The sequence below is a fragment of the Anser anser genome, assembly GCF_964211835.1.
Source record: "Anser anser genome assembly, chromosome: 10".
Lineage (NCBI taxonomy): Eukaryota > Metazoa > Chordata > Aves > Anseriformes > Anatidae > Anser > Anser anser.
Genome location: NC_139730.1, coordinates 4,049,768 through 4,069,557, shown reverse-complemented (window position 1 = coordinate 4,069,557; position 19,790 = coordinate 4,049,768). Strand labels below are relative to the sequence as shown.

Here is a 19,790-nt window from a genome sequence, read left to right as displayed (position 1 = left end):
ATTACATTACAAAAAATTGGACATGCAAATGAAAGCTTCCCTCATCTTTGAGAAATCTTCTTTAGTATTACATAATAAGAAATACATAACTGTGCCTATTTTTACTGTAATTTGCCTTCATTTGATGACATTCAATAGTAAGATTTATTGTTACCCACATGGAAAATATCCTGCCTGGGGGTGGTTGAAATAGATCCTGCAGACAAGTCATCAATCAGCTCGTGTTTATCTCTTCAGAGATCAGCGATACCAGTGGCAGGAACAATTTCAACCAATCCAAGAGTATTTACTGATAATAAAAGGAAATGTTCATGTGGATTTATACTGCATCCCTCACCGGAGGTCACAAAATATTTTTGCAGGAGGGCTGATTTATTTATTAAGCCTTGTTTAAAGATGTGGAACGGAAGGCTCGGAGGTGCCCACGCTCACTGCTCAGGCAGGGGCAGTAGCCTTGAACCTGACCTGTGCTCTGGCCATTTTGCTTTTCCAGGGAGAAGAACTAACTTTTCTTGCACAGGGTGGCACGCAGAGGGTTTTGAGATAAGGCTGCTTTCCCTGTCCCCGTTGCTGATGAGGTCAGCTAAAAGGGTTTAAGACCAATGCAAGCAAAGAGATCTTTTACATCAGACAAATAGCGTGTAAAATGGTTGTCTCACTGTTTCTAAGAAGTAAATTGTAGTTTCTAACTGAACTCTGCTATAATTTTAAAGCAGAAGGTCTCGTGTTTGTGTCCACAGCAGAGAGGTTTTTCAAAAATTTATGACAACTTGCGGAACATTTATAGGTATTGACTGTGGCGTTCAGGACAAAGAACTGTTGTCCTGGAGGCAAAATAACAACCCTGACTTTACCTAGCATTTGCCTCTCAGTGCAACCGGTCTGGAGCTAGGACTGCAATTCTTATTTAACCTGTGTATCACAAAAGTTTTCTTTCTCACTTTTGCTTTTTTTTTGTAAAATTCAGTGTTTATAATTACTGAAACAAAGAGCACTTTGAATTACAACATGAACTGTATATTTTTTAAAAAAAAAGGTTATAAAGGAGTCTTTTTTGTTGGATTTTTGTGTGTGTGTGTGTGTAAGGAAATTTACTGGAACATTCATTTCTGTTAAAGAGGAAGCTTGCTCTATGTGGACAATAAAGATGTTAAGATCAGGATGAATGTCTATGGGAGATAATAGTGAATAAAAAAATGTACCAGCCCAGTACTCACATTTTCCAGGAACTGCAAGAACTCAGTTCTGGGTCGTGTTTTAAATCTAAGCCCCATTGTTCCTGACTGGGTTCTGAGTCTATCAGAAAGACTTCTTCTTTGTTCCTTTGAGCAGCTTCAATCTGAAGCATGTGAAGTGTTCTCATATTTTAAGCAAAATTTTTAAGATGCATGTGTATTTACATGCTACATCTGGAAGAGTGGAAAGCGAAGCATCTCTTTACTAGTTCCTGTTGAATGTTAGCACGGTGCGTTGACACTGGCAAAAGTAATTTGACCTACAATGAGCGTGTATGTGGGGGATGGCCAGAAGTTATCAATGGTACGTGATGTGTGCCATTAATATATTGCTCCTCTTGTGCCAGGGAACATGCCTTGTGAGGCAATGCAGCGCCAGCGAGAGCTTCACCTCAGGCCTCCTGATAGTGCGGCGTGTCTTGTGGCGATGCTGACTGCGCAGGCTGACACCATTTGTTCTTCTGAGGGTTACAAGGTGGGTGAAAACACTTCCTTTTTTTCCTCCCATTGGTGCTCTTGCAGTTTGTAGCAATAATCATACATTTGCTCTCTCAGGACCGGAATTTAGCCGTGCACTTTTACAGGTGAATGCCCTAACCTGGAGCCACAGAATTGCTTTTCCTCCTTTTCTCTGTTTCTCAGTCACTGTTTAGTTTTTGTTTTTATCTTCTTTTTACAAAGCAAATTGCACTTGAGTCATGAAGTGCTGAGGTGACCCACCCTCTGACGTTTTGGCATTCACCCTGACTGCCAGGAGGAGCCTGGTAAACTGTTTCTTGCTCACAGAGAATTTGCCAGCAGGTGAAATTACTCTGCTTCTAAGAGAAGATATTTGGAAATGCCATTGCTCACCTTTTTAATACCCACCAGTCAAACTTCCCTTTCAAAATTCCCGCATAAGGTCTCCTGTCCCAGCCCAGCACCCAGTTTCTGCCTCTGTGTCAAAGTGGCTGCGCTTGTTCTCCAGTGTATCTGAAATAGTCTCTTATACCATGAACTACAGAAGTCCCAAATTCCCGTGTCACGCTGCGTTTGCAGCCTGACTGCTATTGACAGATTATTAATCTGTGAGAGGGCTGTGACAATACAGCCTGGCAAAAATTAGCTTGAAACGTACTCAGGAGCTCGTTGCCATCAGCAAACCTGGGGTCTGTAGGAGGTCATTGTCAGCAGCACGTGGGGTGAAGCCATCCAGTGCAATCATGTTAGTGCTCGCGCGGAGCATGAACTCCTGAGAGGAGACTTGGCATTGGCTTCTGCTCAAGGGCGATTGTTGGCGCAGCTTGTGAACAGGCAGCCTGCCAGCGAGACGGGCAGAGCTGCGGACAGCTAATAGACCGTGTGTGTGTGTGCAGGGAAGGCAAGATGCACAGCTGGGCGACTGGAAAGAGATTTCTATCAACTTCTGCTCTGAGGGGTGAGAGTATATTCAGGCGATGCCAATCCGTGGAGTAATGAAATGATTTCTGGCAGCTAAGACAGGTTCTTGGGCCTGCTGAATTTGACAGAATGCTGTGGGGGAGAGCTGGAGATGTCATGGTTAATGAGTATGGAAATTATATCGGTAGCTTGGCCATCTAGGTTTTAAGCGTTGTCAATCTATAGCATACAATACTTGTCGAATGTTTTCTGGCTGACTAGTTTAAGGCACAAATGCAGACAGACTCTCTGTAATGAGTTGCGATGTACAGACAGCAAGCTGTTGATAGCAGAGCAGAAATCTTGGCTTCTCATCTCAACAAGTTAAGTTCAAATTAATCAAAAAAGATGGTGGCCAGGAGAGGGAGTGGGGTTGTTTGCTTTTGTTTGCACATCTGTTTTTCACCTGACAAACTGAATTCCTTGTGATTTCTGTCTCTCTCTTAGGCCCTCAGGAGTATTGTCTTAATGACTCTCTTTTCAGCTCTGTGTGCCCTCTAGCTCATGAGCTATGCATTCCTCTTACCCAGCTCATCTTTGCATCCTTGAGTGTATTTAGAATTTGCACCACAAATACTGGGTTAAAGCAAAACTGATTTACTGTAAACATGTTGTCACTCAGCCTTTCAGTTCAGAAAGGGATAATTACTCAAACTCTAAGACAGAGGTGTCCTGTATCTTTTAGCTGGTGTATGGAAAGAATACTCCTTGAGTCTAATGAGTTTGTGGCTCTTGCAGACATCCAAGTGAGCCTTGCTGTCTCCAGGAGAGCCAGAAAGTCACTCTGGGAAGGCAGAGTGTGGAATCTGACACTACCATGTAATTGAGGAAAAAGAGGCCATATGAATTATTTATGAGCAGCAGGCTGGGCTTAATGTTAACAAGGGAGAAGAAAGTGGCTTCAAAATGCTGGCTTTCTGCTCCTCCCTGTAAGAAAGACTAGTATTTTAAATTGCTTGCATTTTAGAGCAGGAGGGAGACAGAGCTGCTATTTATACCGTGCCTTATTTCGCGTCTATGGTGTTGTACAAGGTTGAGGGAGAGGCAGGGACTGCCCTAAGGAGTGTGTACTCTGTTCGCTCAAACCGTGGCAAAGATGTGTCATGCACATGCCCTGTAACTAGCTAATCCTGATCTGCTCCAGGCAAAAGGTTTCACTGCAGGAGAGAAGCAAGCAGAATCACTACTGCTTTGGCATTTCCACTGGGCAGGGACCGTTCTAAAAGCTGATGAGTTGGCTTTGAATCCCTTTATCCAGCAGATGCCTCAGCCACTGTCCAGCTCTGGAGTCAGATGAGCTGAGATTGGGGCTTTCGTCCTGTTACGGATCCCACACCAGCAGGGTCTGTCCTGCCTGGTGCTGGGGTACGTGTCGGAACTGGCACGAGCAGCACAGCTCAGGCAGTTAGGAAGCCTCACCTCAATCACACAGATGTGCTGGGGTTTTGTTTCTTAGCTGTTTACTCATGATTTTCTGGAGAAATCTGGCCTGGCTGCCTGGTGTCAGGTTTTGCTCTTAATAATGGCAACGTGTGATTATTGCCAGTGAAAAATACCATGTTCCGGAGAGCTCTGGCTACTGAGCTGCCTCGTTTCTTCAGAAAACAGTGTGGGCTGAGGCAGGGCAAGTCCCTCCCTGTGGAGGGATCACCTGCCTTGTGGGGTGAGTGTTGCAGCTCGTGGCTGTATTACAGTCACGCCTACGGGCAGTGCTTGGACTCTCGCTGGATCTGTTTCCAGAGGAGCCTCATCCACTGAAGACCCCACCACAAAGGGCGAAGGCTCTTCTCCCACCCAGCAGATTTAAATGATGCTGCTGGTGGCTGAAATCGTACCCTGCTTGGGCTGGCGTCCATGTTCTACGTGTTTGTGTTGCCACCCTGGCACCCAACACTAATCCACAAGCTGCTATTTCCAAAAGTTGTATCCTGTTGTTTTCTGTAGGTTCCCCAAAGGTAAATAAATGACTCCTCGTTCCCTTTGTAAGGCTGCTAGCTTCTCCTGTCACCATTTCTGCATTACAGCCTGTTGTCCTTCCTATGGCAGAAAATTCAGGCGCTAGTTTTGCACCTTCACTGCTTCTTGGTGTGGTCCAGAGCAAACAGTGCTTTGTTTCTGGTAAGAAAATCAGCCCAGTGGGGTAAGGTGAGAATATCTAGGCCTCTGTAAAAGTCAGGAGGCAGAAAGTGAGCACTACTGCACTGGAACTGATGGGGGGAAAAAGTACTCTGTTCCTTGATTTCCAACACTTGGCTCATTGATTCTTCGCTGGTTTCAGTCAGCAGTTACTGCTTTTCCTTAATCCAGGTCCGTAAATACTTAGTGGAGTAGGTTCTTTACAGAAATACCCCTGAGAAATCTCAGCAACGGGGAGGAGAGCTGAACAACACGAAGATCTTACCTGTGGCCCAGAACGAATGTGTTAAAGCAGGGAATTGCTGTTTCTAATAGGCCTCACTTGAAAGTCACTTTGCAGACAGGTTTGTGGCTCCACAGCTTGCGTGTGTGTCCAGAGGGGCCGGCAGACATACCTTTTTTTCCCCTGATATGAAAACAGGAGCACTGTGAAGTTTTCTCTGCCCCCAAGCTTGTTATAGTGAAGGTAAAGGCAGGAGGGAGTAGTGCACAACTGTGTGTTCTTAAAGGAGGGATTGGAGCAGGAGAGGCTGGAGGTGAGGCACAGGGATATGGGGGAGGGAGGGAGCCCGTGTGGGGACTGGTGAGTCACGCATCCTCCAGCAAGAAGCACTGACTCACGGGGAAGATCATCGCCGCTGTTCCCTTTCTGCTAAGGCTGAGGAGCAGCGAATTGATAATCAACTTGACTCTGCAGGCTCCCCCCTTAGAGAGTGAGATGTAAGAGGGTAGAAGCTGGAGACCACAGAAAGCAGCAGTGAGAGGCAGAGGTGAGCGTGGGCAGGTGCGGCGCAAATGCTTGGTGTTTCTGCAGAGGATCCCTGCGGAGCTGGAGGAGAGGATCCCCTGGAGCACGGGCAGGATGTGGAGCAGCAGATCAGTTGCGGTATGCAACAAAGTCTTGGATGCCTGTTAACATTCCCTCCGCAGCAGGTTCGAGGCTCGGGTGCTCTCAGCACTGCTGCTCCCAAGGGGAGGCAAAATCGTTGGAGCCAGCCTATGTAGTGTGCCACCTGGGAGAGCTGCCAGTTCGACCTCCACTGTGAATTCAGGTTGAGTGCAATCAATGCGGGTGTAGTTCTCTGCAGACGCTTGTTAGCTCCTGTCCAGCTCATAATGTATGGCAGGATAAGGAGAGCCATCATTTATTCTGCAGTATCTGCAGATTTCTAAAAGAAAATGTATCTTCTCATTACCTGTGTAATACAGGGTAGCAATTCAGCCTGGGTGGAGGAAGAGACTGAAGGGCCACGTGGTTTTTCGTCCTCTGACAGAGGAAGAAAACTTTGAAAAAGAATCCAAAATGACCCTAACAGCTAATTCACACTCAGATTATTACAGTTTGAAAGAGATATCTTATGGATTAAGCGTAAAAAAGCCCTAATACACAATGTGGCATTCCAGTTAGTTCCAAAGCAGCAATGACTGTTGGGGTTTGTGCAGTGAGCGCTGAGGGCAGGGGCTGTAGCTGCGGTGTACATCCAGTCCCTGACTCGGGGATCACAAAGTGGGATTGCAATTGCAAGTCAGAGCTGCAATTTTCTTTCACTTTACAAGTTTTACATCGGTAATGTGAAGTAATTAATGAACCAGAGCAGTGCTGCAGAAGAAGAATAATTTTAATGTTCTTTTTAAAGATGCTACTAAATCAATGGGGCAGTTTAAAGAGGAATAATGGCTTGCAGATTAGCAAACTAATATGAGAAAGAAGGCATGGTTTCGAGAGAGATCAAATCTCAAGCAAGCAGGTTCTTTGTGATCTGCAGCGTGGGCTTTTGTATGTTTGGCATACACTGGTCAAGGCAGATCTTGCTGACTTCTGGGCCTTGACAAGTTAGTCTGCAATCTTGGTTAGAATTAAACATACCCAGGACTTGGAAACGATACTGAGAGGTTGTAAAGCACAAGCTGCGCTCCTGTTCCACTGTGCAGGAGCAGTATTTTTCCACTCCTGTCGTAGGTCTTCTGACTACCAGCTACATAAACGATGTCTACATGGACTTTTGAAGGCAGATACGAGCTTACTCTGGCTGCTGTCCAAGAGAACCAGAAGCCATGTAGCTGCAGTTTGTGTGCTACATGCCCAAATTACTGTGGCCTGCTGAGAGGCAGGATATTAGCTCGGGCTCAGGGCTGTGGCCAGCTCAGACCATGGGTAAAGCAAATTTTCATTTCTATGCAGAAAAACATGTAGACAAGGATAGCCAACATGCGTAGCAGTTGGAAAGCCATTTTTATTAGCCTAGCCCCTGATGCTCTGGTAAGTTAGCTGACCACATGAAGTTCAGGCAGACACAACTTATTGTGCCTCCTGCCCCAAGCACAAAGAGCAACACCACGTGGTTAGCCTGAGAGCCAGCCAGCTTCTCAGTGGCCAAAGAAAACTGCTTTGTGGGCTTCATCCAGATTGTGTGGGCCTCCAGTTGGCTATCCCTGTTGCAGGCGTACCCAGCGTTTCTCTTCTGTTTTGGATGGCAGTGAGTCTTTATGGACTCGTTATTTGAATTCAGTCTTCACTGTCTCTGAGTATCTGCAGGAGCTGAATGTGACACCTGGTGATCCATGCTGAATTCAGAGCCCTAAGGGAGTACATGAACGTGTATGTGTTTGTGTAGTCCAACTTTTAAGTAAGAAGGAAGGCTGCCTCCATTTTGGATGGATATCTGTTTTTTTTCCTCCTAAAGTTTCTCGTTATCTTCATTTTGAAGACTGCTTCACTTAAGAGATTTCATCATGTATTATTGTTTAATATTAAGGAAAAAAGCACTCTGTGTACACATTTTTGTGCATATGTGCACATGCTGCATATAATACAAGAATGCAGCTATGTTTCTATGTTATGTACATGCATATAGTTTGGTCTTGCTTACCTTAGAACAATACAGAAAGATATTATGGATCCATGGCAAAAACTAAGAACGCAGCAGAATGTGTACTAGGCAGTACCCTGGTGCAGTGAACTGGGGACCTGTTTTTTCTTTCACTCAAAGCAAGTAGCCTCCCTCTCCTGCTCTTATGTTCCCCCATCTGCAGTATTTATGGAACACTAAAGCATTGTAAAAGCAGGAATTTGAATAAATGTCTCAGCTCCTGGGGACAGAATGACACTTTGAACAGGAAGCTTTAATTGAAACAGACCCATCAGGTGAAATCCTGGCCTTGTTATGGTCAAGGACATAACTTTCACTGACCCTCTGTGGAGTCAGGATTTTTTTCCTATCTTTTAACACTTGCCTTTTCTGAATTTGAGGCATTAGTCCTATAGTGGAACAGATAAGCTAAAAATAGATGGCAGTGTGACCCAAAATAGTTTGACATCCATATCATGGTGCTTATTGTCTGAGAGTACATCTAAGTGACACGTTGATTAATCCCGAACTGAGGAAAATGTGATTCATTGGAAAGAACTGGGATTGTACCAATAATTCAGTACCAGAAGCTCCATGGGCACCGGCTCAATGTGCAATGTTTCCAGCAAAACTTTATTTGCAAGCTGTCAGAATCATCTGCCATTTTCCCAGCTATGTTGGTTCAGTTCTTAGTGGCCTGGACAAAATATTCCAGCCTAGTTCATGTGGACTACTTCACTAAAGCAACTTTTTTGCCTGTCTTTTATCGAAAACAAAACAACTGTGTCAAGTCAGGTTGCTGTGAGCAGCTTTTAAGATAGATGTCGGTAGCACTTAGCGCACAGCTGGGGCCAAAGTGAAGCTGTGTAAGTGCCTGAGCTATTCAGCTGGAAATTACATCTTGTGCAGGAACCTAAATGTCGAGTTCGACAGTCGCCCTCACAGCCAGACCTCTTACAGCTCCCCCTTTCCCGTGGCTCTTCTTCACTTTCCTACAGATGTGTGTTTTCCTTCAGACACAATAAATCATATATGGGAATGCCACAATCCAAAGCAAAGCAAGATGTCACCCAGGACTTCAGATGACACTTAGCCACATTAACGAGTAAACAGAGCCCACAGGAAAGATGCCTTTTGAAATGCACTGTTTGTGTCAGCAGCGCTAAAACTAACGAACCAAAACAATGAAGGAAAAAAGGGAATCATTGGATGCACCTAAAGCTGTATGGGCTGTGAAGTCAGATCAGAGGAAACCAGCTCAAATAGGTGCAAATCTCTGGAACAGCACATAAAGTGTTTTGAGAGTCCAGGACACCTATACTCCCAGCCTCGTGCCGAGAGGAAAGCATTCAAAGAAAGAACAAATGTGGCAATGTGAAGAGGAGGCACCAGGAGTAAATGTGTTTCTAATTTTGGAACCTTCTCACGGCAAATAAGGAAGACTCGAGCCAAAATCTTCAGGACACAGAAGGAAGTTGGATCCGTGACACCATCGCATGGCTCACAAGCAAGCTGGCATGAAGAAAGGGATCAGCTACACATTGTTTAGGAGGAGCCACATGGAGCATGCAGTACAACATGCATCCCCAGGGCTTTTGGAGGCAATGAATATCAGCAGTCAGTGGAGCTGGTCCAAATTTACAGCAATGTAACTGAATGATAATTTCACTCTCGATGATGGAGAAGCAAAAATATGTACCAGAGAAAAGAAACGACTTGCGGTAGGGTGTAGAAATGGTGCTGGGGAACTGATTTGGCTTTGCTTGCTATTGCTGGTTGGTGTTCCTACTACACCCTTCAGTTCTGACTCTTGTAGTAGACACGTTAAAACTAGTTACTCTTACATTAAACTGCTTCTTAGATGATAATCCTCTGAAGCAACCTTTCAGATGACTACCATGATGACAGGAAAACAGCTACAGGTCCTATGTTCTTGGTTACTCTATGTTGATGCAAACACAAGTGCTTGATCTTGACTTAACAACAGCTGTGGGTTTAGGTTTTCTTCCTTCAGCAATTCCCCAAACAGGTTGCTTGTGTGTATAATTTGGTACTAGAGGCTGAAAAAACATCAATTGTAATAGTGGATTTTTTAAAAGCTAATATTAGAGCTAAGTACATAACACTTCTTCCAAAAAAGCAGGTATGCTCTGGTGGAGGGGTAGTTGAAAGCCATGTCTGTGAGAGCAGCAGTTGATGGCTTAGTTCTGCACGATAAAATAACATTGATTAAGTTCAAGCTCCAATACCTCAGATGTTTGTTGCAACAGAGCAGCAGCTTGGCTGATTGGCAGCTCTGGCTTAGTCGACACGTGTTAACAGAAATTGCTCAATTTACATGGAGCACTTCAGTCTGCTCTTTCAGAAGTTTCTGTCCCACATAGGCTAGCATTTCAGCTTTTGAATAAGTGGAGGGCTTATAAGAGTCATTAAATTGCTAAAGCTTCTGCAAATGCTGTAGACCAGATTGCTGACTGAGATGCATAGCATGCATGTGTCACCGCAGATACTTCCCAGATAACGGTACTGATGAGATTTTAATCTGGACAAAGTGCTGGAGGCAACTTTGTTTCCAACACTCAATTATCCAGATAATAGCATATTATTTTTTCCCCCCCGTGTTCAAAATGTGTGGCCTGCTGCAACTGTGCAGTGTGCATACAGTGGTGTTTGGAGTGAGGGGGAAAAAATAACACAGAACAAAATTGAGGTCACAGCAAAGGGCACTTAGTTTGTCCTCTGTGCTGTGGGACTTGTGCTGTGTCCATACCTTGGATAGCTGAGCCAAGGAACCACCATGGGAAATGGCTGTTTCTTCCCACAGGCTGCAGGAGGAGGGCTCCTTACTGGTTCTCAGCAGCCTTGTAGGAATATGTTTGAAGCACAGTCTGCTGCTAGGACCATGTGGTATGTTGTATGGGCAAGACTCATTTTATTGTGTATATGCGTCTTGTATCCTCCCTAGTGGGATACTGATCCGCAACGGAGTCTTCTCAAGTCTCGCACAACACAAAGAATTCAGAATAGTTTCCCACGGACGTTCTCTGTAAAAGAATTTTTTAGAAGAGCTAACTCAGCCAGGAAATGGAAACTAGTGGACCAAATTCCTTCATTCGAGTCAATCTCTCATTAGTAAAGGATTTGAGAAATTGTCACTTGATGACTAATCCCAGCTCTGCATCCCTAACTTCAGTAACAGTTCCTAGAGATGAAAGGTGAAGCCATTTGAGAAAATCAAGCTTTATTTGCTTTTTATTCGTTAGGGATCATTTTGCTAGATTGAATTACTAATAACAATAGGGATTCTTAAAATTTATGAAACCTAGGTTTACTTTTCAGTCTCTCTTATCATTTTCTGTTCCTTAATGCTTTTCATCAAGCTCAAGGAATGAAAACAAACTCAGCTGCTTTGTTTGTTCATGATCAACTTTTAGTGGGATCACGTCAGCATTATTGCATAGCTGTTATTAAATGATGGCAGAGTGCAGATTTCTGAGACAAAGCAGAATTACCCATTCTTACCTTCAGCAGTTTACAATTAAAAATGATAAAATATACCGGATCTGCTAGGAGAGCCAGAGAAGGTATTGCTGCATTCACAGCCTCGGGTCCTCTCCCTACATTATCTGCACAGATAGCTGTGAATTTGGCTCACTTTCTTTGTTTATGTGTCAAATTGTATTTGTTGCATGAAGTGAATGCACATGCCCTAGGCAATGCAGAGCACTGGGCATAACTTTTTTGGCTTTTTACGGCTAGTTGAAAGTCTTTCCATTTATGTTAGATTAAGCTCTATTTGATTTAGTTAAGCTAGTGCTGGGTAGCCACTTTTATTCTGGACTAAGAGTGATTTGCGTCAATTTACCTTAAATCCGTTCCTAATTGACTTGCACTGAGCTGAACTAACACCTGATTTATGCCCTCATTATCCCATTTTAACCAACAGCTCAGGCATGCTGTCCAGTTCCAGCAACATAACGAGTTACCGCACCTCAGCTGGGGCACGGGAACTGCAGCGTGCCTTTCTTTAGCCTGCAGCAAATGTGAGGTTCAATGTGTCAGCTTAACCTCAGGGGCAAGGAAAAGAAAAGTCGAAACTGGTTGCTTCCATCTGAGATCGCCACAGGCAAAGAGCAAACACACATGGTCAATTACCACGGCTCAGTTGATGCATGGTAAGTTGTTGAGCATGTCAGTACATGAATGATATCACTCATTCATGTATTCAGACCCTGAAAATATCATTTTAAATTGGTTTTACGCAAACAACTGTAACTATGGATATGGACACATGGACAAAAATTAGCGTGGGGATAACAAGTCTTTGTGTCAGCTTTCCCATATGCATACCTGCATGAAATGCCAGGTGGTTTGAGGTAGACTGACCTCTTTTCCCTTGAGGGGAACATATAGCTAAGGCTTGGTAAATCCAAGACCCGGCTTCCATTGTAGTAGTAATTTTAACCTAGTTTAGGACAGTTTAGCTTGGGTGAAGTGCGATAAAACATTTAAACTACTTCAAACTACCAGCTAATCAGGTATCTAAATAAGTAACTATTGCATGTTTTACTTTTTGTTTAGATGGTGCCATTTTCAGGTCAAATCTTTGTATTAGTAACTTGTCCATTGACTTCATAGAGCAGTATTATATTGTGAGCAGTGAGTTGTTACATTGCAAACACGATTGAAGAAGCTATGTTTTAGAGTCTAACTTAAAGATGAACTTATATCTTTCTTAAAAAACATTGGGAAAAAAAAGGAACAATAAAAGGCAAATCAACAAGACCAACAATAGAAGAAAACCAACAATCCCAAACTTTCATTCTTCCTCCCAAATCACGCCAGTTTTCTTACTGTACCCTGTGGGAGAGCTAAGATGATGTTTGCTCATTTCCAGCTGGGAACACAACAGGATTTGCTAAACTGATCCTAAAGACAGAAGAGTTCCAAACCCAGGAGCAGTCTAGGCCCTATGAAATTATGACTGTGGCCAAGGAAGCACAGGACCAGACACCAAAACTTTGGATCCTTTTCCATTTTTATTCAGTACCGTCATATTAATCTCAGTTAATCTTTCTCTGCTTCCATATAATAAAAGGAAAGACATTTGATTAGTTTATATGAGATGCTTTTTCAGGCAGACTGATTCAACACATGGCTGCAAGACCAGGCATTATCTCGACTAACATGGACACATTTTGAACACTGCTTCTCACTCTATCAGCCACCACCACCTCTGCAGTAATGTGACAGCAAGGGAAAAAGGACGAGAAGGTGATAAAGTTTGCCCACGCAAGCAGAAAAGAACTTTCTGTCCAAAGCCAGCTGGCTTGGCTTGGAAATGAAATGGCATTTTAGCACGAGATGACACGTTTACGTGTGTACTGGAGCTGTGTTTCAAAACACTTGTCCTAGATGCAACAGCAGGGGCTGTGAAGTAGTTTATCATCAAGCAGCTACAGAAAACAGGTGAGCTGTTGGAATGCCAATTTGTCTTCTAAACCGTTTGGCAAATGAAAAAACAATACTCAGAAATAGCAACAAATATGCTGCTGCATTTCATTGTTAGAAGCGGGCTTATTTTTAGTAAAGTTTTGAGAATGTATGCAATAATCCTAAATCACAGCCACAAAAACAGTAAACCCATTAATAAATGGCTGATACTGTTCATTCAGATACAAAACTCAAAAGTGCACATCAGCTGAGCCATGTTAACACTGGTTAAATTTTTAAGGCTTGTTTTCCGAATTAGAGCAAACCTCCAGCATAAGTTCAATGGCACTTATGCCTTTACCTGAAAGTGCCAGAGGGAGCAGGGCAGCTGGTATTTTTTATATACCCTGCATGACACAGACCAATCATCCTAGGTATAAGCCTAAAGAAATCAACGGAAGACAAACCAAAGCCACATTTGTACTTTGGAGCCTTGACACCATTGTAAAATACTAGAAATGCACCTTGCATACTGCCCAAGTTTAAATTTTAAACTTTATTTCAGAAGTCAACTGCTATAAAGGTTTCTTTGCAATACTTTGTATATTATAGCAGATCAGGGCTCTGTATGTGAAATCTGCAAGATCAGGCCAGTAGCATACGTCTTCTCTAATACGCAAGTTGGTCAATGGAGGTTACAGCAAAACAGATGAAATTCTAGAACAATAATCCTTAAACTTACATTTTAGGAGCTGTACTAGCCGATTGCAGCGGGGGCCGAGGATGGTCTGCACAAGTCAGGAGCAACTTACTTGACTTTAAGAGTTCCACAAGCGATTTGTCACTTTAAGAGGCCGCACCAACTTCACATCTACTTTAAAAAGTAGCTCAAAAACTCTTCAGGTATTACAGTCTCCTTTATCTATTTCTGTACCTTTTGTTTCCTGACAGCATGGGATACTGACCACACATACTGCAGTCAAATATAGAAATTAAACTTGCAGAAGAAAGGAGACATTTTCTCTTTAATCTCCTGGAAAAAGTTCTAGACTAAAGCATGGTTCTTAAATTGATAATATCCCTTTAAGAATTTATTTGCCAGGTAATGTTAGAAGAAAAAAGACTTTAGGGTCAGTCTGAACATTAGAAAGACCCCCTTTAAAATCAATCTAAAGTCTATATTAGAGATGAGCGGTGTTTGAACATGCTTCCAACTGATAAAATACCTTCTAAACCTTAAAAACGCAAATAACTTGAAAATCCTTGTGATTTCGAGTTCTTTGGAAAAAGGACAAGTTCTATCCTAGGAAATATTTAATTGCATAAAAATACTAGTTTAGTGTTTCAATATATGATAGTCATAATATGTGTAAAGCTACAAAATTATTAACAGATGAAGGATTACTTTTTTTGAATATTGTAGTAAATATATTTTAAAGGGGTGAAATGATATAATACCATGGCAAGAGTAAAATACATTTTAATAAAGAAAATATTGAACATAACTATTTTTCTTTAGATCTACTAAGCAATCTGTGTGTTCCCTATAAGATGTCAAACTATACTGTGCATATGTACACTTTGCTCTCTCTATAAATATACATGTGCATGACACATTTCTAAAAGCAGTAAATGAATGCTGGGGAAATACAGAAACAATGAAGTTCCTAAGAGAAGCTTATTTTTTCAAGTTATTAAAAGAAGGTGGCGAGCATTCATGAGGATATGAAAATTTAAAGCCGTCTGCAGGAAACGCTGAAAACCTCTGGTTAAGGCTGCTGCCAAAAAATCTCAGCTATGTTATGTCAGAATGTTTAATTGCAAGCTGCAATTTTAATGAATGGAAAGATATGGCAAAAGCAGGAAGTTTCTGAAGCAACATAGAGCAACCATGAAAATAAAATACCGAAGGTTGTAATCTTGAATGCTGCTGGAAGCAGGAATTTCCATCCACACTCCCGACTCCTTTTCCTACTGTGCAGAATTTGCCAGCTGTCTGGCTGGAGAGAGGTAAGCTGTTCTGGATATCATCTCCTGGGCTCAAGGCAGCACTTGTTATGTCTATGCGAAGAAGTCAACTTCTTTGCATTTGTCGTTGTGGGTGTTTACAGAAATGCAGCTTAGGAATAGGGGAGGGAAAGCAAATGTCAGAGTGCATTAAATAACATATTTTCTTAACTTTCCAAGAAGCTTGCTTGCAGCATGATGTTACTATTTATATCAGGTCTCTTAAACCCAGCTGTTGGTTCATGTTAACATGCAGAATGGTGAGAAAAACCCAGCAGAAGAGTGTGAATCCCAGGGAGACTTGTATTCTGTCATTGTGAAGACCTAGAAAATATCACAAGTTTTGCTGAGATACGGATCACCCATGCCGTAAGTGAGGCATGCAATACAAATATTTTCCATGTTCGTCTGTGGTATTAGAAGGCCAGCAGCAAAGCAAAAGGAGAAGTACCAAATGCTGCAACAGGCGCCTTCAGATAGCGTAGTCTGAACCCGAGGCTGGAAAAGTTTGAAAGAGAACTTTTACCTGTAACTCAAAACTAGCAAATATACTGTACACCCACATTACAGCATTCTTAGACAAGCTGTGTCTGATCTAATCTTATGTACCTTGGCCACAAGCTCTGGAAAAACAAATATTCCCAAGGCAATCAGATTACTGAATGCACCATATAACGATGTGGAAATATTAGCGGTTTACAGAGGGCAGTTTATGACATGGATTGAGTGAATTTAATCCATGCATTGTCAGGCAGCTTGGACTTAACTAAACTAAGGAAATCTTTACTTGATTATATCTGTCTTTGGTGGAGCACCAGAGCCAAATAATAGTGTAAGAGCAATACTCCCAACCGCAGAGAGAGGTCATAGGGGTTTGATCCAAGCCAGCATTCGGAGAGGGAAAGTCTGTGTCTGCAGTGAAGTGGTTGTTATGGGGTTAACAGGGTTACCCGAAGTGTTCATGGAAAGGAACCATTATCTGCTCCTCTCTGGCTTCCTGCTGTGTAGGTGGGAGTCCCCCCTTCTCACATCCTTTGTTTCAAATGCAAGTTCCCATCCTGAAATGCTGCGAGTACAATTTTGGTTTTGTTGCAATAAGTAGTCCTTTACAACATCTTCATTCATAGAGCACTTCCACCATTGTAAGTGAAACAATGTTAGGAATTAATCTACCCTGTCCTACTCCTCCTATCCATAGTTTTAAAAGTCCCACATAATGTTTTTATACAAAGTTCACTTTTAGAAGCATGAGACCTAAGACTTTTTCTCTAGAACAGATGATGAAAAAGCTGCTTTCTGGAATATAAGAAACATTTGAAAGGAGGCCTGAGGAGCAGCCATGGTACCTTTCTCAAATGTTTCGTGGGAAGGTCCTATAATGTAAGTTAAAAGTTAGAGCAGATAAAATTTTGGTGGCAGCATCTCCAAAACACCTTGAGTGGGTTGGTGGAAGTGCACTGGAATAGAAATGCAAGGAAAAGCTGTAAGCTGCTGGTGATGATTCTATCCAACTTTGAGGCTATTTAGTTACAATTAAGACTGCTGTCTTTTGGTTTTCCTATAGTTTTCTTCCTATTTCCTATTTTTTGGGGGTTTATTTCTCTTTATAGGATATCATGGAGATCACACTGGCCTGCTATTTGGCCAAGGGAATTGATTTCAGGTGGTTCTTTTCAGTCACCGGGTTGTACGGAAGATGGACAGAAATGTGTTGAGCAGTTGTTCCCTTATTTCTCAAGAGCGATCCTAGCAGATCCTTGTAATATTTTCTCAATTGTCATATTGGCACTAAGGTGTGATGCTCTCTGGGAATCATGTTATGTTGCTGATTTTATGGAAAGAAATTCATTGGTCTTATAAAGATAATTTTTTTTTCTCTGTAGTGTGGATTTGCCTTAATCACCTACAGCTTTGCATCCTTTAGATTATCCAGGTGCGTTTAGCCTTTGCACTTGTACTGGAAATTAAACCTAACACAGACCAGGGCTGTCAAGTCATGTAGTGATTTTAGTTGTTTTGATATATAAATCCTTCTGTGGTTTTATTCGTGTCACCCGAAGGGGTGATATTTTTCAATTATGCTATTGTGACATGTGAGAACATCTGTGCCCTCCCTCCCACCCATTCTTTTTCATCAGCAGTCCCAAGAGGGGTCTGTAGAAGCAGATGTAGCAGCAAATCACTGCGTATGGAAAACAACATCTGTAATTTCAATTGGATGCCATATTTTGCACTTCCTTTCTCAACTGTTACACAGGGCAGTGTTTCAGTTGAGACAAGACTGCATCTCAGTGTGAAAGATGCTACTCTGTACCCCTTAACTATCGTTTGCAGGGTGCATATAGCAATCCCTGGAGCAACACGTGCTGTGCTTATTCTGCTAGTGCCCCTGAAAAGGACAAATTAGAACCCATTATTTATCTGTCTGCCTTCCTGCTCTTTTTTTTTTTCCAGTTTAGAATAAATGATTACATACTGAAAATGATTAATGAGCATTACCAGAAGTCCTTGCTCAGGCCTTGCTTCTGTGTCTTATTCAGACTTCCACTGACTCTTAGAACTAAAGCTTATTGCTTTCATGAGAGGATTTCGTAGTCTTAATCTTTGCAAATATTATGGATGGTAGGTGTAGTGAAGAACAAGAAAATAAACTGTATTCGTATAAAAATCAATGACAATTGAACTGTTCATGTTGAGAAATGTAAGAAAGCTGTATGTATTTAAATCTCTTCCTTGTAGGTCAATAGCAATCAGCATGGAAATAAGACAGTAGATGAAAATTATTTGCATGTTGTCATTTCTCTCTCACCTCTTGCATTTTCCTAGATGGACGGTAAGAAACAACGTGCTGCTTTGAAAGAAAGGTGGATGCTTCAGAAGTTGTTCAGCTTCTTTACAGATTTTTAAATTCCAAGTAAACTGTAAATTATAAATACTGATCTTTAAATTTTCTGAAAACTGTGCCTTACTCCTTCTAGTTGAGCTAAATAATTGCAAACAGACAGCAGCCATTTATGTTCATTTTTGGGGAATGATCGTGGAGGATCTACATTTTTCCACCCAGTGGTGTGGTTAGCACACTTGGTGTTTCTTGACTCTTGTTTTCTAAACGTTTTGGAGCTAGTTTTTGTACCTGACCCAGGAGCTGCCCTTCCAGCTACAACACTCATCAGCTGGTTCCTCTTTTCCAGAGGCAGCACCTCTTTGGTGTCCCAGAGCAGAGCTTTGTGTTCCCTGGCTATGATGACTACATGGAAACAGCTCAGCAGCTACCTTGTGTGTGAGGGAGAAGCCCTAGAGCAGAGATTTTGGGCAAGTTAACTCGTTTTGTTATGAAACTTTTATTTTGGGGTTATTCTCCAGCTTTCTGTGATGGAGAAAAATTTTCACGCCTTCTGTTTCCCAGTTCTCTTTTCCTTGAAGCCCACTTCAGAGCAGCAGCCCCCGGAGGGGGTGATGAAGGAAGGGACCCAGGGGTGCCCGTGCCCGAGCTGAGGGCCGCAGCCCCGGGGGCGGCGGGGCCCTGACATGGCCGCGGCCGGGGCGGGGCGGGGCGGGGCGCGGAGCCGCAGCCGTTGCCCGGCAACCCCTGGGCACGGCGCCGCCGGGCCTGGGCGCGCACCGGGGCCGCGCCTCTGCGCATGCGCCGCCTCTTCGAGGGCGGGGCTTTTCTCCGTGCGTCATTGGCGGCCGGAGCGGGGGGGGGCTCGTACGCCAAGGCTGGGGAGGAGGGGGCACGGCCGCCGCCTCGCGCACCGCGTTCCGCTGCTGATTGGCCGCCCGTTCCCTCTCCTCCCCTCCCATTGGCCGCCCTCCCGTCACTCCAGCCCTCCACGTTTCGCTTAGCCCCGCCCCCCGGCTGCTCCCTCATTGGCACCGCCCCCCCCCCCTCCGCTCCGCCGCGCTGCCCTATCGGATGGCGGCCCCGCGCCACGGGGGTGGCGGCCAAGGACGCGGGGCCGGCCGCTCCCCGCGGCGACACAAAGTAATCCTCCCATGCCGGCCCCTTCCACCGGGCCGCCGCCGGCCCCGCCGCGGGCCGCGGGCTCCCTGCAGCCTCCCCCCGGCCTCCCCCGCCGCGCCGCCCCCTGCTGAGCGCCCTCCGTCGGGTCCGGCGGGCGGGGCCCGCGGCAGGATACCTCGGGGAGCGGTGCGCGCTGCGGCTCTGAGGAGAGAGCGGCGGGGGAAAAGTAGTTCCGGCCCGCCCGGGCCTCCTTTCCCAAAAATAGCGCCCAGCGCGGATCCGTGCGCCGGCGGCAGTGGCTCCTCAGGAGGCTCCGCGGGCGGCGGGGCGGCGGCGGGCGGCGAGGGGCCGCGGGCGGGTGAGCGGGGCTCAGGGGGGACGGGGAGCGGCGGGGCGGCGGCAGGGAGAAGCGGGGGGACAGGGGGGCGGCCTCCGGGGCCTGGCCTCGGCCGCCGCTCCTGTCACCGGCCCCCGGTCCTGTCACGGGGGGGGGGGGGGGGGGGGGCCGGGCCGCGGGGCGCCGCGATCCCCCCGGGGCCTGCCCGCACCCCCCGGGCAGGGCAAGGCAGGGCGGCGGGGTGGGGGCGAGGCCCTGACGAGGGGCGGCCGAGGTTCCTCGGCGAGGGGCAGCGCCTTTTGTCCGGCTGCGAGGCCACCCGGGGGGGGTCCGCGGGGTGAGGCGGAGAGCGACGGGGGGGGGGGGGCGGGAGGGGGAGGCAGGGACCCGCCGGGTGGGCACCGCGTGAG

At 44.8% G+C, this 19,790-nt stretch overlaps 1 protein-coding gene across 4 annotated transcripts in view; it reads left to right on the top strand.

Moving 5' to 3' along the window:
• Positions 1–18,998: 18,998 nt before the first annotated feature.
• Positions 18,999–19,790, top strand: part of MEF2A (myocyte enhancer factor 2A) — an 88,017-nt gene continuing 87,225 nt past the window's right edge. The window contains exon 1 of one of the 4 annotated variants that reach the window (XM_083850405.1): positions 18,999–19,401. The gene's annotated coding sequence lies outside the window, so the exon portion shown is untranslated. The remainder of the gene's footprint in view (positions 19,402–19,790) is intronic. The other 3 variants (XM_083850407.1, XM_083850409.1, XM_083850401.1) reach the window with 3 other exon arrangements.